This window comes from Lycium ferocissimum, chromosome 9, assembly GCF_029784015.1.
Source record: "Lycium ferocissimum isolate CSIRO_LF1 chromosome 9, AGI_CSIRO_Lferr_CH_V1, whole genome shotgun sequence".
Lineage (NCBI taxonomy): Eukaryota > Viridiplantae > Streptophyta > Magnoliopsida > Solanales > Solanaceae > Lycium > Lycium ferocissimum.
The window spans coordinates 55,400,682-55,424,452 of NC_081350.1; the positions used below are offsets into that span (position 1 = coordinate 55,400,682).

General features: G+C 35.4%; 1 long non-coding RNA gene and 2 pseudogenes across 1 annotated transcript; 2 read left to right on the plus strand and 1 right to left on the minus strand.

The window, feature by feature from the left end:
• The first annotated feature begins 1,477 nt into the window (after positions 1-1,477).
• Positions 1,478-3,479, plus strand: LOC132031320 (probable receptor-like protein kinase At1g33260; annotated as a pseudogene).
• A 17,514-nt stretch (positions 3,480-20,993) lies between these two features.
• On the minus strand, positions 20,994-21,600 carry LOC132029387 (uncharacterized). The gene is made up of 2 exons (XR_009407793.1): positions 21,512-21,600; positions 20,994-21,320 (listed from the first exon to the last, which is right to left on the minus strand). It is a non-coding gene; the product is annotated as an uncharacterized LOC132029387 (long non-coding RNA).
• An 895-nt stretch (positions 21,601-22,495) lies between these two features.
• On the plus strand, positions 22,496-23,487 carry LOC132029388 (probable receptor-like protein kinase At1g33260; annotated as a pseudogene).
• Positions 23,488-23,771: the final 284 nt, after the last annotated feature.

Genomic DNA, 23,771 nt, shown 5'->3' on the forward strand with positions numbered 1-23,771 from the left:
GGAGTTGGGGGTTGTGAGGGTGGGGGCGTGCGGGGTGGTTGAGAAATGTATTGGTGTGCTTTTGTTAATCCGGAAAATGTTTTTCTTCAAAGTTTTATGGAAAACATCTTCACCTATTTAGAGGAAAACATTTTTCCAGATCTTAAATATAACCAAACAAGAAAAAATAGGAAAACATTTTCTGTCATACCAAACACACCCTTAATCATTCACTATTCTGATCCAAATACAATATCTTAATATTTATATTATGTATTCAGATTAAAAAATCTTAATCTTTAAAAAAAAAAAAAAAAAAACCACCTTAATGTTTTCCTGTTTCTATTGGAATTTAAACATTAATTTCTCAAGATCTTTGTCACATCATTCATCAGTAGGTATACAATTGGATACTGTCTAAATTCATTCTTTTTCTCCCTTGTTTGGTTTGATCCAAACCAGAAAAGAAGAAAGAAAGAAGCTAAATGAATTCAATGGATATGATGTTTTCCCTCGCTTGTACAACACCTAATTCAACATCCCGACATCGTGCAATATATGTTTTGTCAGGAATTCTTTGAGGCACTTTTGATTTGTTTGGTGCCTCAATCATCAAAATTAGAAAACAAAAAATTGAAAATAATAGATTGAAGAACAAGCATTTCATATTTGTAACAAACAAAAATAATAATGAAGAAACCAATATAGATACTATGAACCTAATGCCCATAACACACGGGGAACTACAAAAGGGCCCTTTGTGTGTGGCAAAGATGAAAGAGGAAGACTGAGAGTTGAGTACAGGAAGCTTCTGGTCTTCTACATCCCTATTTCCATGACGTATATGGATTTATTACTTACACAGAAAACTATATATATACTAGTATGTACTTCTAACTAAATATTTTCATTATTAATAGCCTTAAATTAACACTTTCTCTCTTTTGAGCAACAACATTTTCATTAAAGCTATTCATGCTTTGAATTATGATTTGACGTTCTTAATCGGAATTAAGTACTTTTTAATTAATATTGTTATTTTGTTATTTCAATATCACTAATGTAGTATTCCCTGGTCTCAATTTGTCAGTGTTCTCTAATCTGTTCCAAAATAATTAGTCCCTTTCTACATGTAAGAACAAAGGAAGATACATTTTACATCTCTATTTGCCTCGGCATTGTGGTCGTAGGTTCACTGGATACAAAACAAATGGTTCGAATTCGAGATAGTTTTGGTTTTCTATTCATATTGTTTTTTTTGGCATGTGTGTATCAATCTATGTTTTTTTCTTAAACCCTGCATCAAATCAAATTGATATTTTAAACTTTGTATCCGGTCAAATCAAATTAAAAAAAAGTCAGCCAAAATCATTAGTATAGAGGGAGTACAACTTTTGCTTTTCCATATGCCCTGCATCAATTATAAACTTGACATTTGTTATTACACTATTTTTCCTACTACAATGAATCTAAAGTTAATTATTAGTGGTAGTAATTTAATTAGGGGAGATAATAGTCCCTGGTTTTGGGTATCCACTATGCAGTCTCATGGAAGCCTCACCGTCCAACATTTAGAGTAATATAAAGGGTCAAAGGATTAAAAGGTTTGGAACCCACACGGGTATGGGAATAAAAATAGTCTATTTGTCTGTAGGTGGTGCATGCATTTTTTGGTTGAGGCCTTTCTCTTTCCATTCTCTTTTCTTTAATATGTTTTCTGTGTGTGGGGTTTCACCTCCTTCCTCGTAGCTTCACCCCCTAGTGTTACTTCTAATTCTACCCACCATCAATGATCATATATGTTATTTTAAACTTCTTGCAGTCAAATTAACGCTTTAATCGTGCCCAAAACTATGGTATTATGGGATACACTGGAAGTATAACTTTTGCCTTTCCATATGTCCCTTCATGATATAAGCTTGATACACTTTATTAAACTGTTTTAGGAGTACACTTTTTCAACTTCACGATGCAATCTGATAGAATAGAAATGGTCTATTTTGTCTGTGGTTGGTACACTTTTTGGTTGAGTCCATGCTCTTTCCCTTCTTATTTCTTTATACTATCTTTTATGTGGGGTTCTCCTCTTCTTTTACCTCCTTCCACTTAGCTTCAGAGCCTAATATACTTCGATCCACCGTCAGTGACCCTTTTTGTATATATATCCCACACGCACGGAAGTGGATAGCATTCATAACAACAACTTTCTTAAAACACAAGCACAAAAACTTACTCATTCACCACAGAGTTTCCATTAATTGTAAGTAGTCCTGTCTTTTGTTTGTTTTTGTTTTAACTATCCGGTTTTCATAGTCGGCCTAAGTAATTTGGTTTCGCGCTAGGCCCTCCCTACTAAAAAATTCTTCATTCTCAGGCTTAAAGTCGAAACTTCTGGTTAAGGGTTGAGAGATTCCTCCTGACAAAGATGTTGGTGCTGTACTTTGTTCTTGTATCTATTATGGTTTTCCTTGGGTGCTTTGGATACAACCTAAGGCGCGCTGGAGTTGCTGATGTCCGTGTTTATGTGGAAGGCGATATGGATGATGAATTGAAGAAATATACAAGCGATGAGTTGAAGAAATTCACCATGAATTTCTCGAATACCAATTTAATTGCCTGTGGAGGATTTAGCACAGTCTATTTAGCTAAGTTCCCTGATTCAACTCTCAGAGCTGTCAAGATCGTGGACCGCAGCAGCGAGCGTCTCAACAGAATCTACAAACAAGAATTGGACATCTTGGTTCAAATCCAGCACGATAACATAATCAAACTTCTTGATCATTGTGAAGACGAAGAATTCGGGAACATGCTGGTATTTGAGCATGTTCCAAATGGGACTTTACAGGACAAACTCCACGGAAACAATGGAATAATTCCATGGAGAAACCGACTGGCGGTGGCATTTCAACTTGCTCAAGCCTTTGAATATCTCCATGAAAATCTCCTCTACAAATAGTCCATGGTGATATCAAATCTTCAAATATATTGCTAGATGATCAATTCAATTGCAAGCTTTGTGATTTTGGGTCAGCGAAAATGGGATTTTCTTCTTCGGTTGTGCCACAAACGAATCGGGTGATGCTCGGTTCTCCAGGTTATACTGATCCTCACTACTTGAGAACTGGCATTGCCTCTAAGAAAAATGACATATATAGCTTCGGAGTCATTATTTTAGAACTTATTTCAGGGGTTGAAGCCTTTTCTTCAGACAGTGGGGAGAGACTAATATCGAAAGCTGCTCCTATTTTAAAAAATGTGTCAAAGGTAGCGGAAATGGTGGATCCACGCCTTGATAGGAATTACGATTTGGAGGAAGCTAAGGCTATGGTGTCACTTGCAGCATTGTGCCTAAGTGATATTCCCCGTCTTAGACCCTCTGCTTCTGAAATGATAGAGACTATGAGAAGTAGAATATCATCTTCCACTTCCTTTCTCTTTTCAGTTGATAAAAAGGTTTGAGTATTCCTCAATAGTGTTTATCAAAAGGATGAATTACAACTCACTACTATTTTTCTGTGTGAATAGGTGAGGTTCATGTAAATATGTATAGGGATCTGCCACAATTAAAAGATGTCATAGTTAGGCAAAGAATTAGTTCAAGAAACTCCTTACAAATTCAGAGTTGAAAGCTTGAAATTTTGAATTGTCAGTTTTACTAATTTTTCTGCCCTTTTTGGGCCTCACAAATGTAATCAATTACTCCAAACAAAATTTGAGGAACTTCCATATTTTCTTCAAATTTGCTAGAATAACAAACATACAGAGATCACCAAGCTATCAGTTTAGTACGTTTCTACTGTAGTTAGAAATCACTCTTCTTTCTTCTGATTGTCATGCTTTGCTTAGACTTGAAGAGGACTTCTGAAAATAAAACATATAATTAGCTTACTTAGTGAGGGTGACAACAACACTAGATTTTTTCTTACCTTCACACTTAATAGTAGAAAAAGAAACATGATCTTATCTTTATTAGATGACGAGGATATCAAGGATACCATCCTTTCTTATTTCAATGAGCTTTACACCTCAGAATGCTTCCCTCTTAATATTTAAAGCATTATAACTCATCTCATACTCTCAGCATCAGTGAGCAATCTATCCTAGATGTACTATAGAGAACTAGTGAGATGAAGCAAACCATCAATTTCTTCAAACCACTCAAATTAAAGCACCTAGGCCAGAAGGTTTGCTTACCCTCTTCTACAAAAAGTACTGGCTTTTTATGGAAAATCCAGTAGCTGAATTTTGTAAATATGCTTTTGATTCTCATAGAATAATCCCTTAATTAAATACCACCTAATTATGCCTCATTCCTAGGTGCACCAATGTGTTAAAGTATTCAGCCACGGAGATTTCGTAACTTGAAGAAGAAGCTAGATGAGGAAATAAGAGAGACGGTAATGAGAGAGGAGATCAGAAAAATATCTGATTTCATTGTGTGTAAGTATTACAAGGCTAAGGCTACTTATAGACAGCTAAGCTATGTGTGTGCAGCTCATCATTTAACTACTCAATCATTAAGTAACTAACTACACTCCTAACAACACCTTTAAGTTAGTTACAGTGGTCCCTACACTAACTATCTTCTACACTCCCCTCAAGCTGATGGAAGAAAATAGGTTTTTCATTCCCAGCTTGGTAATCAGATACTCATGTTGTGGTGTGCAAAAGCTCTCAGTCAAAAGATCTGTTGGTTGCTCTCTTGTGCCAACATGCAAAGTTTGTATCATTCCTTCTTGTATTTTTTTCTCTAACAAAGTGGCAGTCAATGTCTATACGTTTGGGTCTCTCATGAAACATAGGATGAGTTGCTATTTGAATGGCAGCTTTGCTGTCACAAACTAGCTGAACTGGTAATGTAACCGTCAATCCCAACTCCTTAAACAGTCCTGCTAACCAAGTGATCTATGCCACTGTCATTGCCATACTTCTGAACTCTGCTTGAGCTGAACTCCTGGAAACAGTGCTTTGCTTATGTGATTTCTAGGAAATGAGTGCATTGTCAAGTTTCACCAAGTAGCTAGTTACAGACTTTCTAGTTTTAGTACAGGAGGCACAATTAGAGTCACAAAATGCTGTTAGACTTAGTTTTCCATCAGCTGGCATAAACAGTCCCAAGCCTGGACTTCCTTTTGATGTATCTTGCCACTCTTAATGTTACATACACATGACTTTGTTTAGGTGCATGCATGTATTGACTGGATACTTGAACTACAAAGCCAAATGCGCCTTGTCATGGTCAGGTACAGAAGTCTTCCCACAATTCTTTGACAACTGCTCATGTTCTCTAGTAGTGGATCATTACAGTCTTCAGGCTTTCCCATTGCTTCATCAAACTCAACTGAGTTTAGTTTGTGATTGAACTCCAAAGGTGTGAAAGCAGTTTTTCCACCAGATAATCCTAGTTTTTCCACCAGATAATCCTAATTCTAACACCAATTCAAGAGCATACTTTCTTTGACATATATGTATGCTTTTTCTCAGACCTAGAGAATTCAATTCCTGGGAAGTACTTCAGTTCACCAAGATCTTTCATCTTGAACTCCTCCTGAGGATCTTTTCTTGTTTGTTGAATTAGTTTTAGAGAACTCCTAGTAATCAATAGGTCATCAACATATACTAGAACCACTACTAACTCCTTCTCAACCTTCTGAGTAAATAAAGAGTAGTTATAACGAGATTGAACAAAACCCAAACTAATCAAAACTTCAGGAAGCTTGATATTCCACTGCCTAGGTGACTGTTTCAAGCCATATAGAGACTTGTGTGATCTACAAGCCTTCTATTGATACTCCCCCTGGCGTGAAAAGCCCTCAGGAACTTGCATGTATACTTCTTCAACAAGACCACCTTGAAGAAATGCATTATGAATATCTCATCTGGTAGATGAACCAACTAGCAGAGGCAACAAGAGCAACAACTGATCTCACAAAAGAACCATCTGCAGAATCGGAGAAAATGTTTCATTAAATCAAGCCCTTCCTGTTGATTGAATCCCTTAGCAACCAGCTGAGCCTTATATCTTTCCACTCACCATTGGATTTATATTTCACTTTGAATACCCATTTACAGCCAATAGAGGTCTTACCAAAGGGGAGGTCAACTATAGACTAATTATTATTCTCTTTAAATGCAGAGATTTCAGATTTCATAGCAGCCATATCTTTGCATGATTCAGCGAAAGGACTTGGGTTCAACAATAGCGAACAAGCAAGAGGTACTGCATAGTGAGGATTGAGATGATCATACACATAGTTGAAAAGAGGAGAAGAGCAAGGTTGTTTGGCCCCAATATAATCACTCATCCAAACAGGAGGCTTAGAGGACCTGGAGGATCTTCTAGGTTCAACTGGCGAGATGGTAGAACTTGGAGGTGATGAGAGAGACAAAGGTGGAGACAAAGAGAGTTGTTCAGTTGAATTATCAGAGGTAGTGGTAGGACTAGAAGGAGAAATAGGGGTAGAATTAAGATCAGTGGGTGTAGGACAAGAGGGAATATCATGATGGCCAGGAACATCAAGGACAAGGAATAATGAGGAAATAGACTCCTTAAGATTGTGCAAAGGAAACACATCCTCTCTAAAGTGTACATCTCTGCTAACAAGAAGGACTTAGAACTAAGGTCATACAAGTAATATCCCTTTTGAGAAGAAGAGTATCCTAGGTGAACTACAGGAACAACTCTAGGACTGAACTTATCTGAGCCCTTTACTACTGTAACATATCCTAGACTTCCAAATACCCTCAAGTGATGCAAGGAAGGACCTCTATGATGGAGAATTTCAAAGGGAGACTGGCCATGTAGAAGGACTGTAGGCAATCTGTTCAATAAGTATACAGTTGTTGTCACACACTTTCCTTAAAACTTGAGAGGAACAAAGCCTTGAAACCTGAGTGCTCTAGCCATGTCTAGGATAGATCTATCCCTTCTCTCAACAACACCATTTTGTTGAGGTTTATACACACAAGAACTCTGATGAAGAATACCATTCTCTCTTAACAAGTCACATACTTGACGATTAAAGAATTCAAAGGCCATTGTCTGATCTAAGACATTTAGTGGTGCAGTTAAACTGAGTTTTAAACATCATGAGAAAATCCCTAAGAAGTACAATAACATCAGCCTTAGTACTCATCAAGAAAATCCAGGTATATCTAGAGTAATCATCCACAACAGTCATAATAAATTTTCTACCATCATGTGTAAGAACCTTATAAGGTCCCCAAACATCAATGTGAACAAGGTCAAACGTAGAAGCAAAACAAGAGTTACTCAGAGGGAAAGGCAATCTTGTTTGTTTAGAAATGGGGCAAACAGTACAAACATGTTCTTCAGCATAGCATGATTCAAACCATAGACTTTCTTCAAGACTCACAAAGGTGCATGACCTAACCTTCTATGCCACAATGAAGTAAAGTCACTATCACTAGACATAAAAAGAGATTTGTAGTCACTACTACCAGTTTTATTTGTATTACTACTAGCATGAAAAGCATTATTCACACAAGTATCAGCAGATGCATCTTTAGCCTCAGTTTTATTCAAAGTGTTGCCACAGAAGTCTTCAACTTTTCCTTTGAACTGCTCTCCTTTTAGGATGTATAAACCATATGCCTCTCTCCCAATCCCTATCACCTTCCCAGTGAAGAGCTCGTGAAACAAACAGAAATTAGGATGGAAAGCAGGTAAGTGCTTTTTAAACATATGTATAAAAAGAACATAACAACAACACAACAACAACCCAGTGAAATCCCACAACGTGAGGTCCAGTAGGCAGAGTGTACGCGACTCGACTCCTACCAAGGTAGGATGGCTGTTTCCGAAAGACCCTCGGCTCAATAGAAAGCATAAAAGCACAAAAGCATAACAAGAGGTCAGATAAGGCCAAGAGAGTCAAAGCGATATAGAAATGCAAATAACTAAAGCGACTAAGCCATGATGAAGCAGTTTGTAAAGGCTTAAGTAGCTATCACAGATATAATAAGATAATCAAAGTACAGGATAACAAATAGTAGTAGAAATCAAAGCACAAATGTGACTACTAATATAAAAGGATAAACGTTACTATCTACTAGCCTTCTACCCTAATCCGAGTCCTCCATACCCTCCTATCTAAGGTCATGTCCTCGGTAAGCTGTAACTGCGCTATATCCTGTCTAATCACCTCTCCCCAATACTTCTTCGGCCTACCCCTACCTCTTCTGAAACCATCCATGGCCAACCTCTCACACCTCCGCACTGGGGCATCTGTGTCTCTCCTCTTCACATGTCCAAACCATCTCAGTCTCGTTTCCCGCATCTTGTCTTCCACCGAGGCCACTCCCACCTTGTCCCGGATAGCCTCATTCCTAATCCTGTCACTCCTGGTGTGCCCACACATCCATCTCAACATTCTCATCTCGGCAACTTTCATCTTTTGAACGTGAGAGATCTTAATTGGCCAACACTCCGCCCCATACAACATAGTCGGTCTAACCACCACTTTGTAGAACTTGCCCTTAAGTTGTGGTGGCACTTTCTTATCACATAGCACTCCGGAAGCGAGCCTCCATTTCATCCACCCTGCCCTAATACGATGTGTGACATCATCGTCAATCTCCCCACTGCCTTGTATAATAGACCCAAGATACTTGAAACTACTTGTCTTCTGAATGACCTGGGTATAAAAAGAACATATTTCATTTAATTTAGCCCCTTCATGCTTACTATAACTAGTTATTTCAATTTTCCGATCAGATGAATGAACCGCCGCGAGCTCGTATGAGAGTTGGTTTGACTGCCCTAACTATGGCGGAATATTTCCGAGAAAGCTTGAACCCAATTCCTACGGTAATGAATATTTTTGCAAACATGAATGAATTTTTTTAACAATTTTTACGAAAAATTGTATCTTTATCCCGGAGCCTCAAAGGAAAGAAAAATCGTCTTTGCTTTGACTTTGATGAAAAATTTTCAGTTAAAATGGATTGGTCGTACCTATCCAATAATGGAATATGGATGCTACACATTTGAGTTCTTGAGTGATCTTAGATACTGAGAGTAGGTTGTACTTAAACTCAGGTATATATAAGACATCCTGCATAGTCTTATTCATAAACATAGTTGAATCACCTGACTTTCTGATAGAAACTTGTTCATCAGTAGGTAAATGCACTTTGCTTTTAAGCAGATCAATTAGATTTTTTGTTTTGCCTAGAAGTTTTTCATTGTGGACTATATGATTAGTTGCACCTGTATCAACTATCCAGTTATAGTCAGCTAGACTAGAGAAGAAGAGAGCAACAATAATACCTGAACCAGATGGCTTAGTTCTTGAGGTTCCAACCAGAGCAACATTAGCAACATGCTCTGCTTCTTTTTATTTGTCCAAAGATAGTCACAACTTGGGAGTACTGGTCAGGAGGAAAAACAGGAGGTGCTATTGAGAGTTGAGAAAAAGCAACTTGAGGATAACCCTAGTAAGCTCCATAACCATTAGAATAGCCTGGTGAATAGGCTTGTGGTGGTGGTGCATAGTGTTGTGGTCCATAGTTTTGTGAGAAGAGTAGAACTGGTTGAGAATTTCCTTCGGAAGACTGATCATAGTGAGCATAGTTTTGACTAGCAGTTGTAGGCTGGAAATCACTAGTAGAAACATTATTGGCATATACATTACCCTAACTTGTAGTCAGCTGGATAGCCATGAAGTTTATAGCAGTCATCTGTTACATGTCCTTTTAAATGACGAAAGTCACAATGCTGGTTAGACTTATCTATCTTATTCCTGTCAAAGTTGTTCCTATTGTCATAATGATTCTTAGGCTCAAACTGAGGCCTAGGTTTGAAGTTTCTATGTGGCATTCTGTTTCTCAAAGAATGCAGTTAAGCCATTTCCACGATGAGGACCATTAGAACTTCCTCCATTGTGACTCATTCTCTGAGTTTCTACATTTAGTATCACAAAGATAAGCCTGATTCATAGTAGGAGTTGGGACAACCATCAACACCTGAATTTTAGCTTGAGCATAAGACTCATTTAAACCATAAGGAATTGTCACAACTTCTATTGATGGAAGTGTTCAACATATTGCTTGGATTCAGGGCAAGCACATGAACGAGGAGGCATTAAGACCTTAAACTCATCCCTCAGTCCCTTTAATTTAAAAAAATATACAGATACTAAATCAACAACCTAAGTCAAAGTGGCTATCTCCCTGTGAAGGTAGAAAGCCCTTGATGCATTAAACTTGTTGAACCTTTCCTTAAGGTCCTTCCAAACTTTATAAGCATCGGAAGCATAAATCACAATACTAATCAAGTCCTTAGACACCGTATTCATAATCCAAGCTAGAACTATAGCATCATATCTATCCCAAAGTTCATGAAGACTAGGATCATACATTTCCTTCTTACAAGTACCAAGCACAAAACCTAATTTGTTTTTACCACGCAAAACTAACTTCATAGATTTACTCCATAAGGAATAATTCTCAGGTCCTTGAAGTTGAACAGAAATTAGAACCAAACCTTGCGTATCCAAAGGATGAATGTATAGAGGATGATTATGATGAACCCGGTCCTCTGATTGAGCAGCTTCTTGAGTTTGCACATTTGGAACACCTGTATTGTGGTTTCTCACAAAACTTTCTTCATTCACTGCCATTGTTACTTGATTTTACATAGATTTTTAATCAACAACAAAACAAACTTAGCTTCAATTATGCGAGAATCAACTAGAAATTAATTGCCACAACTCAAATTTGAGATGAGTTTTTTCCGATCGAAATATAGTTCACTTGTAATTTGTTCTTCTTCCTAGACCTAGACTGAATATTGCAGATCTAACCAACGATCTCTGATACCATGCTAAAGTATTCAGCTATAGAGATTTAGTAACTTGAAGAAGAAGCTAGATGAGTAAATAAGAGAGATGGTTATGAGAGAGGAGATCAAAAAAATATCTGATTTCATTGTGTGAGTATTACAAGGCTAAGGCTACTTATAGACAGCTAAGCTACATGTGTATCACTCATCATTTAACTACTCAATCATTAAGTAACTAACTACACTACTAACAACACCTTTAAGTTAGTAACAGCGGTCCCTAAACTATCTTCTACAAAATGCTATCATACTGAAAAAATATAGACCCTCTTTCATATCATGTATTAGACAGTAGCCAATATCATGTTAATAGGATTAATGATGTTCAGCCTAAAATGCATATATTTAGCCATTGTTGCCTCACATTTTAGTACTTTTAATTGTCTTTTAAGTATAAATGATATTGTTTGTGCTTAATACTATATTTTTACTATGTAGAAATAAAGCGGTGTGAATATAACGAGATTTGGAGAAGAATAAGATAAATCGGGAAGTTGCACAAAAATGGGGCAAAGCTTAGTTGAAATTGCAAAATAAAAATGAATGGAAGACAAAATAAAGCACTAAGGGGACATCATGATGGTGTAATGATTGAAGCAAAAAAGAATGCAATTGAAATTTGAAGACGGTACCTGGCAACGAGAAACATAGACCCTGGAAATTTGTCTTGGGGCGACGCTCGCGCCAGGCCAAGTTTCGTGCAGTTTTTCCCGGTTCGAGTTGGAATTGATTTTTAAAAGTCCAGGCCTTTTAGTACTCTATAAATACATATCCTACAGGGTTTTTACCGAATTTTGGACCTGGAGAGAGCTTGGAGCAGCCGTGGAGGCCGTAGTTACAGAGTTTTATCTTCTCTTCTCTGTAATACTTATTTGACATTTTTATTCGGATGATTTGTTGTGTTTCCTTCATGTCTATGTGGAGCTAAACTCTTTAGTTCTAGGGTTTTGACACAAACATGGAAGTTGACGTTTGATTATCATTTCTATCCATTAAATTTTCATATTTTTGGGTTGCTTATTTATTCTTGTGCTTAATTATTTAATTACTTGATCACTAATTAGACACTATCTGTGGCGTGTGAATTGAACTAGGGATAGGAAATTTGCATGCATAATAAGAATAAATAGAGCTTGTTCGATTAATCGTTTCGCTAATGAGGATAGGAATATACCCTTTAGCCTTGCTTAGTTGAATACGGAGAAGTAAATGCGCTCTTGTTACCTCTGGCGACCATAAGAATATAAGCGTTATAGTAGCATCTACAGGCTTGTGAGCAACTCAGAAGATACTCATAAAGTTAACATCAACCCGTCAACTAGTAACCCATAGGTAGAACGATTTGAAGACTCAACAGGATTGTTAGTGGTCATAACCCTAGATCTATCTCTTCTCCGATAAAAATTCGCTCTTTCTTGGTTGAAGTTCATTATTTTTTTAATTTTATTTTAGTTAGTTTATAATATAATTTTGGATTTATTTCTTGTTTAGATAATTAGCATTAGTTTAATTTAGTAAATAGTTAATCGTAAGTCTCTGTGGGTAAGCCGAGAGTTCAATAGATGAGGAAAATGGATGCCATTTTTAGTCAATGCCAAAAGCATAAATGAGTTAGGAGCGAAGAGTGAAGACTAGGAAATTTCGATATCCGGACTTTCATTATTATATTACTTGTACGACCGCGTATACTTGCGTGTGCATTTGGGAGCAACAAGTTTTGGTCTTGTTTAACCACACCCTGCATGGCCAACATTTAGTCCTTTATCATCTTTTGGACCTTTTAGTGGCCGCTCAACACCTAGGAATTTACAGGTTAATCCATCGAGTTTATTAAGAAATTAAGAGAATAACCATATACTAAGAGTAACAGATTCATAATAACAAGAAAATACTTAAACATAGATTTATATAACATAGATTTACAATAAATACTTTAATAATGTACATAACTGGGAGAGTAATACAGAAACATAGTTATAAAAACTTACATGACTTAAAGACGGAGAGAGGTTTCCCTTTCGGGGAAACCCAAAAACTACTTCTCACACTTGGAGGATTATTGAAAAAACTAGTACTATTTTACAATAGAGGTTCATATTACAAAGGTTTGGATTGGGAAAAAGAGTTGAGGCATTTGGTGAAAGGGAAGGGGAATATGGATGATTTCTTTTGTGCTTGTATGTGTTAGTGATGATGTCTCTTGTCTTCACAAATGGCCTCTATTTATAGGAGCTTCCAGACTTCAACTTCGGATTTCAAATTGTTAAAGAATCTTTCTGAATTCAGCCGGGTGCTCATTGAGCCCCATCGTCACGTGAAAATTTCAGAAGAGTCTTTATATTATTGTCCTTGTTGGTCCTGTAGCTGCTTTATAAAAGTTGTCTTCATCCGTCTTTGTTGCTTTCTTCTATCGAATGTGCTTTTTCTTTGTCTTGGCTGTAGTGATTATATGTCTATTAGTTTTTATTTTTTTATTTTTTTTATGTGTCTATATTGTGTAGTGCAATAGAATCAAAACTCATCTCTGAGTCGACGTCGTTTGGATCTTGTAAATCTTGAAATGCACTATTCTAAAAATCTACCATATCTCTTTCAAGGTCTGAACTATGAACTGGAGAGATTTCTGGACTTAGAGATAGTTCTGGACTAGGATTTTTAATTATGTGCTTGTCTTGATCTTCTTTTTCTTGAAAAAACTTTTCTAATGTCTGTTTTACTATATCCTCTATTTTCTCACTTTTTTTTGACAATAAATTTTTTGTCACGACCTAATTTGCCTAAGTCGTGCGGGCACTTACCTTCCCACCTCGGTAAGCGAACCCTCAACCCAACGATGAATAAATACATAAAAGAATGAAATTAAGCAACGGAATGGAATATATATATATATATATATATATATATATATATATATATATATATATATATATATATATATATATATATATATATATATATATATATATATATATATATATATATATATATATATATATATATATAAATATGTATATGTATATATATATATATAAATATGTATATGTATATATATATATATAAATATGTATATGTATATATATATATATATATAATATGTATATGTATATATATATATATATATATATATATATATATATATAAATATATATATATATATATATAAATATGTATATGTATATATATATATATAAATATGTATATGTATATATATATATATAAATATGTATATGTATATATATATATATATATGTATATGTATATATATATATATATATATATATATGTATATATATATATATATATACATATTATATATATATATATATATAGTAGAAAAGTGCGGAATGACGAGAAATACCCCCGTGGTCTAGTACGAATAACACAAGAGCATCTAAAGAGAAATAATACAATCTGGAATACTAATACATAAAGTGTCTATGTCTTTGAATAAAATAGGACATAAAATAGGAAAGTCTTCAAGGCAGCAGACGGCCATGCTCACCCTGGAAACTCGAGAATAGAGCTGAAGCGACTATCAGCCACGCGTCACAGAAGTGGATCCAACCTGATACTCTGCATTCATAAAAGAATACGACAAGTACGGCGGTACAAACAACGATCTTGGTGGGCACCATCGACCTTTCAGCTAATAAAGTAGATAAGCAAATAAACCAACAAATATAAGACAATGTAATCAATTCCAAGTATCCGTCACCGCCTATGTAAAGCATCTAATCCCAATTATGCTAAGTCTGAGTATATCCAATCCAATCCAACATCACAATACAATCACCAAGCATCTCAATCAATTCATAATGTAATGCAATGCAATAATGGTATGAATGCAATGCAATTCCATGCAAATGCGGTGTACACGTATGTACTCCGGATGGAAATATCGACGTCTCGGTAGCACAACCCGGCGTGACTCGCGGGGGTCTAAGTGTCGCCCGTCCGGATCTTTGCCCGACGGATAGACGGGACTCGGATCTTTACCCACGGGAGTTCTCACCGGCACCACTACCGAGGGACCCGCGGAGTCCATGCACTAACAACGATTCCGGAACTAACATCGGATATCGGCCATGCAACAACGATTCCGAAATTGATCATCGGACATCGGCCTCTCACATCACTCAAGTAAAAGAGTTTCATCAAGTATTCGTTTCACACAATCAACGATTTCGGAATGAACATCGGATATTGGCTGCCTCATGTCGCTCAAGTAAAAGAGTTTTATCAAGTATCAATTTCACTCAAACAACGATTCCGGGATGAACCTCGGATATCGGCCATGCAGTAGTGTATCAGGAAAATGAGAGTGCATGCAATGCATGGATCAACATCGATAATCATGCTCAATATCACAAGTACCAACAATGGGTAAGCCACAACATATCCGAATCACAAATACCAATAGTGGGTATGCCAATAATAAAATCGAATCACAAGTACCAATAGTGGGTATGCCAGTAATATAACCGAATCACAAGTACCAACAGTGGGTAAGTCAACAATATATCCAAGTAAAAATTCCAACATGGGTATGCCATCTATATCATAATCAAGATGATAAAACAAAATCTAATATCTACCAACGACTCATGGTATCAAGCCGGCACAATAGAACAATCAAATCACACATAACGGGGTGGCTAGCCCCAACACACAACAGGGCCCAACCTAAGACAATATCCATCCCGACTTCATTCCCGAAGGTTCACATGCTGTCTCCGACAATATAATCTAAATATGTGCTTCGCTATACGAAGTCTCACCAAAGGTAAGCCATAACCTACCTGGATGGCCAAACCGCAAAACTAACAACTCACTCCTTTGGCTTACCTTTCCGCTAAACCTCAGAACCAAAGTAGTCTAAGCATAATCGAAATCTATATTAAAAATCATGAAGAATGATACTAATATTGCTACTATTCAATTTAGGTCAATTCTATCCCTAGAAATTGGGGAAACGGGCCCAGAAGGGCAAAACGGGAAATTCGAAAGCAAAATGCCAAATTAAGTACTAGGTGATCATAACTCATCCACTAATTGCCGATTTAGCTCAAGGATTATCCTAATTTCTGATTTCAATCAAAACCCTCAAATTGGGTATAAACCCTAATTCTTTGATTCCGAAGCTCAACACTAGAAATGGAAGATACATGATTAATAAGCTTAGATTCGTCAAAATCTAAAACAAACATCATCAGTTTTCTCATATATGAGCCTAAGGAAAAGGTCATCAAAACCCTCTTTTAACTTCCATCACTAAGGGATTATTGAAGGGAATGGGGAATCCAAGATGATTATGATTAAAGGAAGAGCAAAGGAACAAGTAAGATTTACCTCTAAGAATGTCTCCAAAATATCTCCAAGAACTATTCCCTAAGGCTCTAATTTCGAAATGGAAAATAATGAGGGTCTAAGGGCTTTTAACACTTTATTAATTTTACAAACTGTCCGTCACCGCTTTAGCGGTACTGGGAACGCCCCAGTGGCGCCGCTTCAGCAGTCAAGCCTAAAACGCTTGGGCCGCTACGGCGGGGGGTTACTGCCCTTCCGGTGCCGCCAAAGCGGCACCGAGCTGACACTAGAAAACTTCCCAAGTATCACAATTTGATCCAATTTTTCAACTAGTTTTCGAGGCCATCTGCTCATATATCATACACATAGACACACATAAAAACGCGCTACGGACGTGTTCGTGGCCTCAGAATTCCCAACGGAGGCCTCATTGATCGAGTCAACCCCCGATGCCTTAATTTCAATTTTTCAACCCAAGTCCCGAAATGCATCCGAGTGCATTGGGAGGAAGAACCAAATACATACGCAAGTTTTCTAAACGACCTTTCGGACCTCTCGGAATTGACGAAATTCTGAAAAAGGTTCGTTTACCCAAAAGTCAACTTTAGGTCAACCATTTTTTATTTTAAACCTATATTTCACAAAGGTTGCTCGAATCTGGTCTAGACACCTCGAAAAGCGTGCCAACGGTCCCCTCGGGACAAAATTGAGCTAATCACTACTCGAGAAAGGGCGAAAATGCCGTAAAGACTATAACGACCGAACGAGTCGTTACATTTTTCTTTTTTGAATTGTCTCCTAGTGTTAATGTTTTTGGGAGTCTTCGCCTTGTCTGGAGTAATTAATGAACAACCTTCATCTTCACTTTTTGGCAAAGTGAAAACCATTAACGGATTTGATATGTCTTTACCGGCTGCCGTTTGAACCGGACCAGCTGTATCTTTATCCGATTCAGTGGATTTTACTGCATTCATTGGGAAATGCACACCCGTCTCATCCATTTTGTCTTGAGATGGAAAACGCTGTGATTGAACTAATTCGAATTTGACCGCTTTAAGCCTGTGTTCTAGCATTCTCACTTGCTCCATGAGTCTCGCTTTTTCTTAGATCAATGTCTCATTTTTCTGATTTAGTCTTTTGAATGCCTCAGTCATGAAAGAATAATGGTCACAAAAAATCACTTTGTCTGTGTCCTTTTGGATATTGTATTGAGGAATTTTGTCTGGATTTTATCTAAGTGCTGAAGAAATATAATAATTTTGACCCAGTATCTCTCTTGCATATTCTAAAGCTTCAGTAAAATCATTAAATCCTTTAAACAAAGGTTTCTCAATGTCTTTAATTGAATCTATAACTTCTGGCCAAGTTTGAAAAATGCCGTTTGCTTTGCTGTGTATTACCACATAAAATTTAAACTTTTTGTCTTGATTTTTGTCTGTAAAATATTGGGAAAGAGCATTTAAAGTTGCTATAAAATGTTTTGTGTCTTTTTTATTGTATGATATCCATAGATTTCTACTAAACATGTCTGCGGTCTATCTATTACACATTCTGGTAATTTTCTAAATGTCATGTTTGACGGTGGGAAAAATATTAAATTATGTTTTGGACCGAACTGTATTCTTTCTAAAACATTACTTCCTAATGAAGCTTGTGGTCTGAAATGAAGATTACCTAATACTGTCTGTCTGTAAATGTCTTGGGGTGAGGCTTGAATGCCCTTTCCCTTATCTGCAGTCTTTAGGATTGTTAGTCTCATGCTGTCAATAATGAAATAAGGTTATTAGTTGACAGTAAATTTTAACCTACTTAATTGGTCTGCTAAGTTATTATCTTTTCCCTTAATATGTTCGAAAATTAAATTCTATATTGAAATGGTATCTATAAAATTTAACCATCTTCTCCGGCTGCTATTTTTATCATTTATATTTTGGTGAAATTTAACTATGGCTTCACAATCTGTTCTAATTAATATTTCTGGTTTATTTAAAATATGTAACCTGAAAACATTTAGTCTGTATATTATAGCTAAGATTTCAGCATCAATACTGCTCATGTTGCCTTTTTCTTTGTACGTACCGCTTTGATAAGCACATATTTTTTTCTTCACTTTTATTACTATATTTATTTGGTCTTGCTTTTATCACTGCTCCCCATCCTTCAAAGCTACCATCTGTTTCTATAATTAAATAGTCTATTTCCAATGGCATATTTAGGTTAGGGATATTTTTTATTTTTTCTGTAATTTTTTGTACTAATTTAGTATCTTCTGTATTAAAATGTTTCTGACCATAGATCCCGTCTTAGAATATAAAGGTCCTGCTATTTTTCCTAAGTCTTTTATAAAATTTCTAGCATAATTTACTATTCCTAAGAATTTTTGTAATTCTTTAGTATTATCTAGTTTGTCTGGCATTTCTAGGGCCTTTTTAGCTATATGGGGTTGTAATTTTATTTTACCATCTCCTAGTACCACTCCTAAGAAATTTATATAATTTTTACATAATTCCATCTTTTTCTTACTAATTATTATTCCATTTTCTACAAATAGTCTAAATACCGTTTGTAAATGTCCTAGATGTTCTTTAATATCTTTACTAAATACTAATATGTCATCTACATATACTAATACAAACCTTTTGTATTCTCCAAATATACTATTCATTTTTCGTTGAAAAATTGGTGGAGCTGTCTTTAATCCAAATGACATTACTAACCATTCGAAATGTCCTTCAGGACGGAGTAAATACGATCCATTCTATACTATCTTCATGCATTCTTACACCCGGTATCTTGACTTACAATCAAACTTACTAAATACTTTCTTTCCTTGTATTCTATTTATTAATTCTGTTTTATCTGGTAATTTATATCCATTAGTTCTAGTATTATCATTAAGTCTTTTATAATTTATCACCATTCTAGCTTTTCTTCTTACTATCTCACTATGGTTTCTTACCATAAATGCTGTAGATCTATGTTTAGAAGTAGATCTCCTTATTACTCCTAGATTCATTAATTCTTTAATCTATATCTTTAAATCTTCTAAATCCTGATTTGTAGCTTCTATTAAGGCTGTTTTAATTACATATTCTGGGTTTATTATGTCTAATCTACATACAACCTTGTTATTTTCCCAATGTTTTAAAGGTTTTTCTCCTATTATTTCTATTTCATCTAATATTTTTACTATATTATCTAGATCTTTTTGGTTTTTTATTACTCCTATTCTTTCTATTCCTGTTTTGAAATTATATAATTCTGTTCTACATCTATTAAAGTATAGTCTTTTCTAATATATCTTCATTTCTAATATATCGTTATTTTCATTTTCTTCTAGAATTAAATTCTTTGATTTTATCTTTTCTTTACAACTTGTGTTAGTTCCTTCACAGTCCTTACAACAACTATTCTTTTGCAGGTTTATCTGGTCTAAAGTCTGGATTTTCTTATGTCTTATTCTAGTTTCAGTTTTAATAGTTTATACTGGCGTATGAGTGATATTTTTTAAGAAAATCACTCCATGCCATCTCTTGTAATCATGTAGCTACCATTATTATGTAACATAAAATCTAAGCCTATGACAAAGTCTACATTTATATTTAAATCTCTTACCCATATTTTATCCATTTTGTAGCTAGGCTTGTAAAATTCTGAGCATGTATTTACAAAGCTAATGTATGCTTTATGCACATAATGTCTATATATATTATGTGTCTCATCCATTTGCATGGCTGCAACTGGTGTTTCTAGGATTTTTGTTAAGTTTGGTGGAACTACTCTTTTATTTATTATACACTTTGTGCATCCTGAGTCTACCAATGCTAGTGTCTCTATTTCATAGTCATCTATTTTGATTCTTGCCAGTATCTTTATTGTTCCTAATTTCTTATCTTCGTTACATACTAGTGCCTCATAGTCTTCTACGCTCATTAATTCTTCTTGATAATGTTACGGTATCATTTTAAGCAACCTAATTATTGGTCTTGTGTTGGATGAAGTTATTTCTTTAGTTTCGCTACCTTCTTCTCTTTGTTTTCCTTTTTCTAATTTATGTATTCTTTTTTCTAATTCATTTACTCTTGCCTCTAATGTATTTACCCCCTCTCTCTTTGGTACCAGAATTTTGGCTTCATAACAACTAGTAGCTCAAATAACACAACAAGTAGAAGTTTTAACTATTGATGTTAGCGAATTAAAAAAGACAATAGAAGAATTAAAAGAAATTTCTCTTTCATGAGTGAATCAAGCTTAGTACATATAGAAGCCTTACAATTAACAGAAAAATCTCTTCCTTTGCCACAAGACAATAAAGACTATATCCCTAGCGCTAAATCGGATCAAATAATATTAAAACAGAATATTACTATAATCACATTACTATTAGAAGTTAATACAAAATTAGATAAAATAATTAAAGACAAAGAGATAAGAGCTAACCGATTTCTTTTGTGAAATACTTTCTACTCTGTATCCCTAATTATCTGTTCTAAATTCACATGTTTTAAAATGTTTTATAGTTTCTTCTAATGTTAAATTTCCTAATTTACATCCTTTACATTTGAAAATCTTATTTTTGTCTTTTTTATGGATTTCTTTTGCTTTTTCTATGGCTATATCTACTTCAAAATCTTCTTGTATTATTTCTATGTTCATATTTGTGAAATTATTATCTTTATCATCTTCTAGTGTACTTTCTTCATCTAAATTTTAATGAGTAGTATAGTTATAGTCTGCGAATCTTAAAGAATTCTCTCGTCTAGAATTGGTATACATTAAATGATATTCGGTTTTAATAATTTTTTCTTATTGAAATCTTCTAAATTCCATTCTAATCCTGCACATGTAAACAAAGATAACTCAAACACGACAATTTGACAAAAATATATCCTCAAAAAACAATCCAAATTTTTTTTTTTGTTCTTTTCTAATTTCTTTTTCAATGGCATAAACTTTATGCGAAATACACAAGTCATAATAGCCTTTGAACTTTCATCATCAGAAAGACATTATGTATTACAAAGTGAATACAGTGGAAAATAAAAGAAGTAATTTCGCCATAGCACTTTCGACCTCTAAGAGATGAATTGAAAGATCCGCATAATCATTGATGGTTACTCTAAGAAAAGCCAACAATCTCCATTGCCATCTATGACTCCTTCATCTTCAGCTGCAATAATAAGAGAAAAGGATGATTAGATTTGAAATTTAAGAAAATACTAACTCTGATATGATAGATTCTTCTAAATATTGCAAGAATTTGAACTCATCTTCCATGTAAGAATTTTCCCGCAAGGACCATAAAACTTAGTGGTCCAAAATATAATTCTTGTGAAGGATTATATCATTAGAACACAACACACTAGAAAAAGTAGCGACAATAGGATGCCAAAGAACTGCAATTATGCTCTCTTATCGTACTCTATAAAAGCCCCAGATGGCAACAAAATAGCTCCTGATGAAATGGATTGAAAACATATATATGAGAACTATATAGTATGTGAATTTGAAGTAACATGAGAAGATAAAGGATCGGAGATCTAAGAGGTTTTTAATTGTAAATTGTAATACATAATACAATAAATGTGGGTAACTGAAGAGTCTAAACGTGTATGAATAGTTATAAAATTCAACATGGTTTAAAGAGTATAATAAAGTTCCAGATAACCAAAAGACTCAATGCATTATTTAGCTAATTTAAATAATATTATTTAATTAGGATTTGATGCAATGCCGATGAAAATTAATTACTGGTCTTGAACGTTTATGAACCTTCGAAAAATTAAAATATAGTACTACTTAATATTTAATATATTAGATGTATTATTATAGTATGATTTACGGCAGGAGCAAAATTGTAATCCAACGTTGAAGCTAGGAGGTTCCAACTTTTAGTATAGTATGATATATATATATTCATAATAACAACTTCTTAAGCAGTACAAGCACAACACCTTACTCATTTACCACAGAGTTCCCGTTGTAACTAGCCCTGCCTTGTGTTTGTTTCGTTTTAACTATCCTGTTTTAGTATTCGCCCTGATTAATTTAGATTCATGTTGGATAGACCCTCTAAAGGATAAAACACTCCCTACTAAGAAATATCCCTTTTTTGGCTCGAATAAGTCGGGACTTCTGGTTAAGGATAGAGAGATTTCAACCATCCCACCAAGCCTTGTATTTTGTTTCTGTTTTAGCTATTCGGTTTTCATAGTCGGCCTGACCAATTCGGATTCATGTTGGGTTCTCACTACTAAGAAATTCTCCATTCTCAGGCTTGTTGATAGAGAGATTCTAATCATCCCACTAACCGGGTTGGTGCTCTGCCTTGTTCTTGTCTCCTTTATGGCTTTCCTTATGTGCTTTGTCATACAGGATAAGGCGCACTGGAATTGCTGATGTCTTTTTGCGGAAGACGATAAGGATGATGAATTGGATTGTACAACAATTATGGGTCTGACGAGATGTACAAGCGTCGAGTTGAAGAAATTCACCATAAATTTCTCAAATTCCAAGTTAATTGCATGTGGAGGATTTAGCACAGTCTATTTAGCTAAGTTCCCTAATTCAACTCTCAGAGCTGTCAAGATCAAGGACCGCAGCAGTGAGCGTCTCCACAGAATCTACAAACAAGAATTGGACATCTTGCTTCAAATCCAACACGACCACATAGTTAAGCTTCTAGATCACTGTGATGACGGAACATGCTGGTATTTGAGTATGTTCCTAATGGGACTTTACATGACAAACTCCACAGAAATAGAGGCATAATTCCTTGGAGGAACCGTATGGCAGTTGCATTTCAACTTGCACAAGCCATTGAGTATCTCCATGACGAATGTCCTTTACTAATTGTCCATGGTGAAATCAAATCTTCTAATATATTGCTAGATAAACAATTCAACTGCAAGCTTTGTGATTTTGGGTCAGGGAACATGGGATTTTCTTCTTCCATTTTGCCACCAACAAATCGGGTGATGCTCGATTCTCCAGGTTATACTGAACCTCACTACTTGAGAACTGGCATTGCCTCCAAGAAAAATGACATATATAGCTTTGGAGTCATCATTTTAGAACTCATTTTAGGGGTTGAAGCCTTTTCCTCAGACAGCGGGGAGAGACTAATATCGCTCCTACTTTAAAAAATGTGTCTGCGATAGCGGAAATGGTGGATCCATGCCTCGATAGGAATTATGAATTGGAGGCAGCTAAGGCTATGGTGACGCATCATTGTGCCTAATTGATTTTCCCGGTCTGAGACCATCTGCTTCTGAAATACCATGAGAAGCAGAATATCTTCAATCTCCTTTCTCTTTTCAGTTGGTAAAAAGGTTTGAGTATTCCCCGGCATTGTTTAATTATCAAAAGGATAAATGACAACAAAGTTTCTGTGGGACTATCATGGTCAGGTTATTTAAATTTTTATAGGGATTTGCCACAAATGAAATATGTGTCATAATTAGGCAAAGAATTAGTTCAAGAGACTCCTTATAAATTGAGAGTTAAAAAGCTTGAAATTTTGGATGGTTAGTTTTACCAATTTTTCTGCCTTTTTTGGGTTTCACAATTTTCTAATAGTCTCTAAATTTTCTAGTCCTATAACATAACATATTCTGGAACT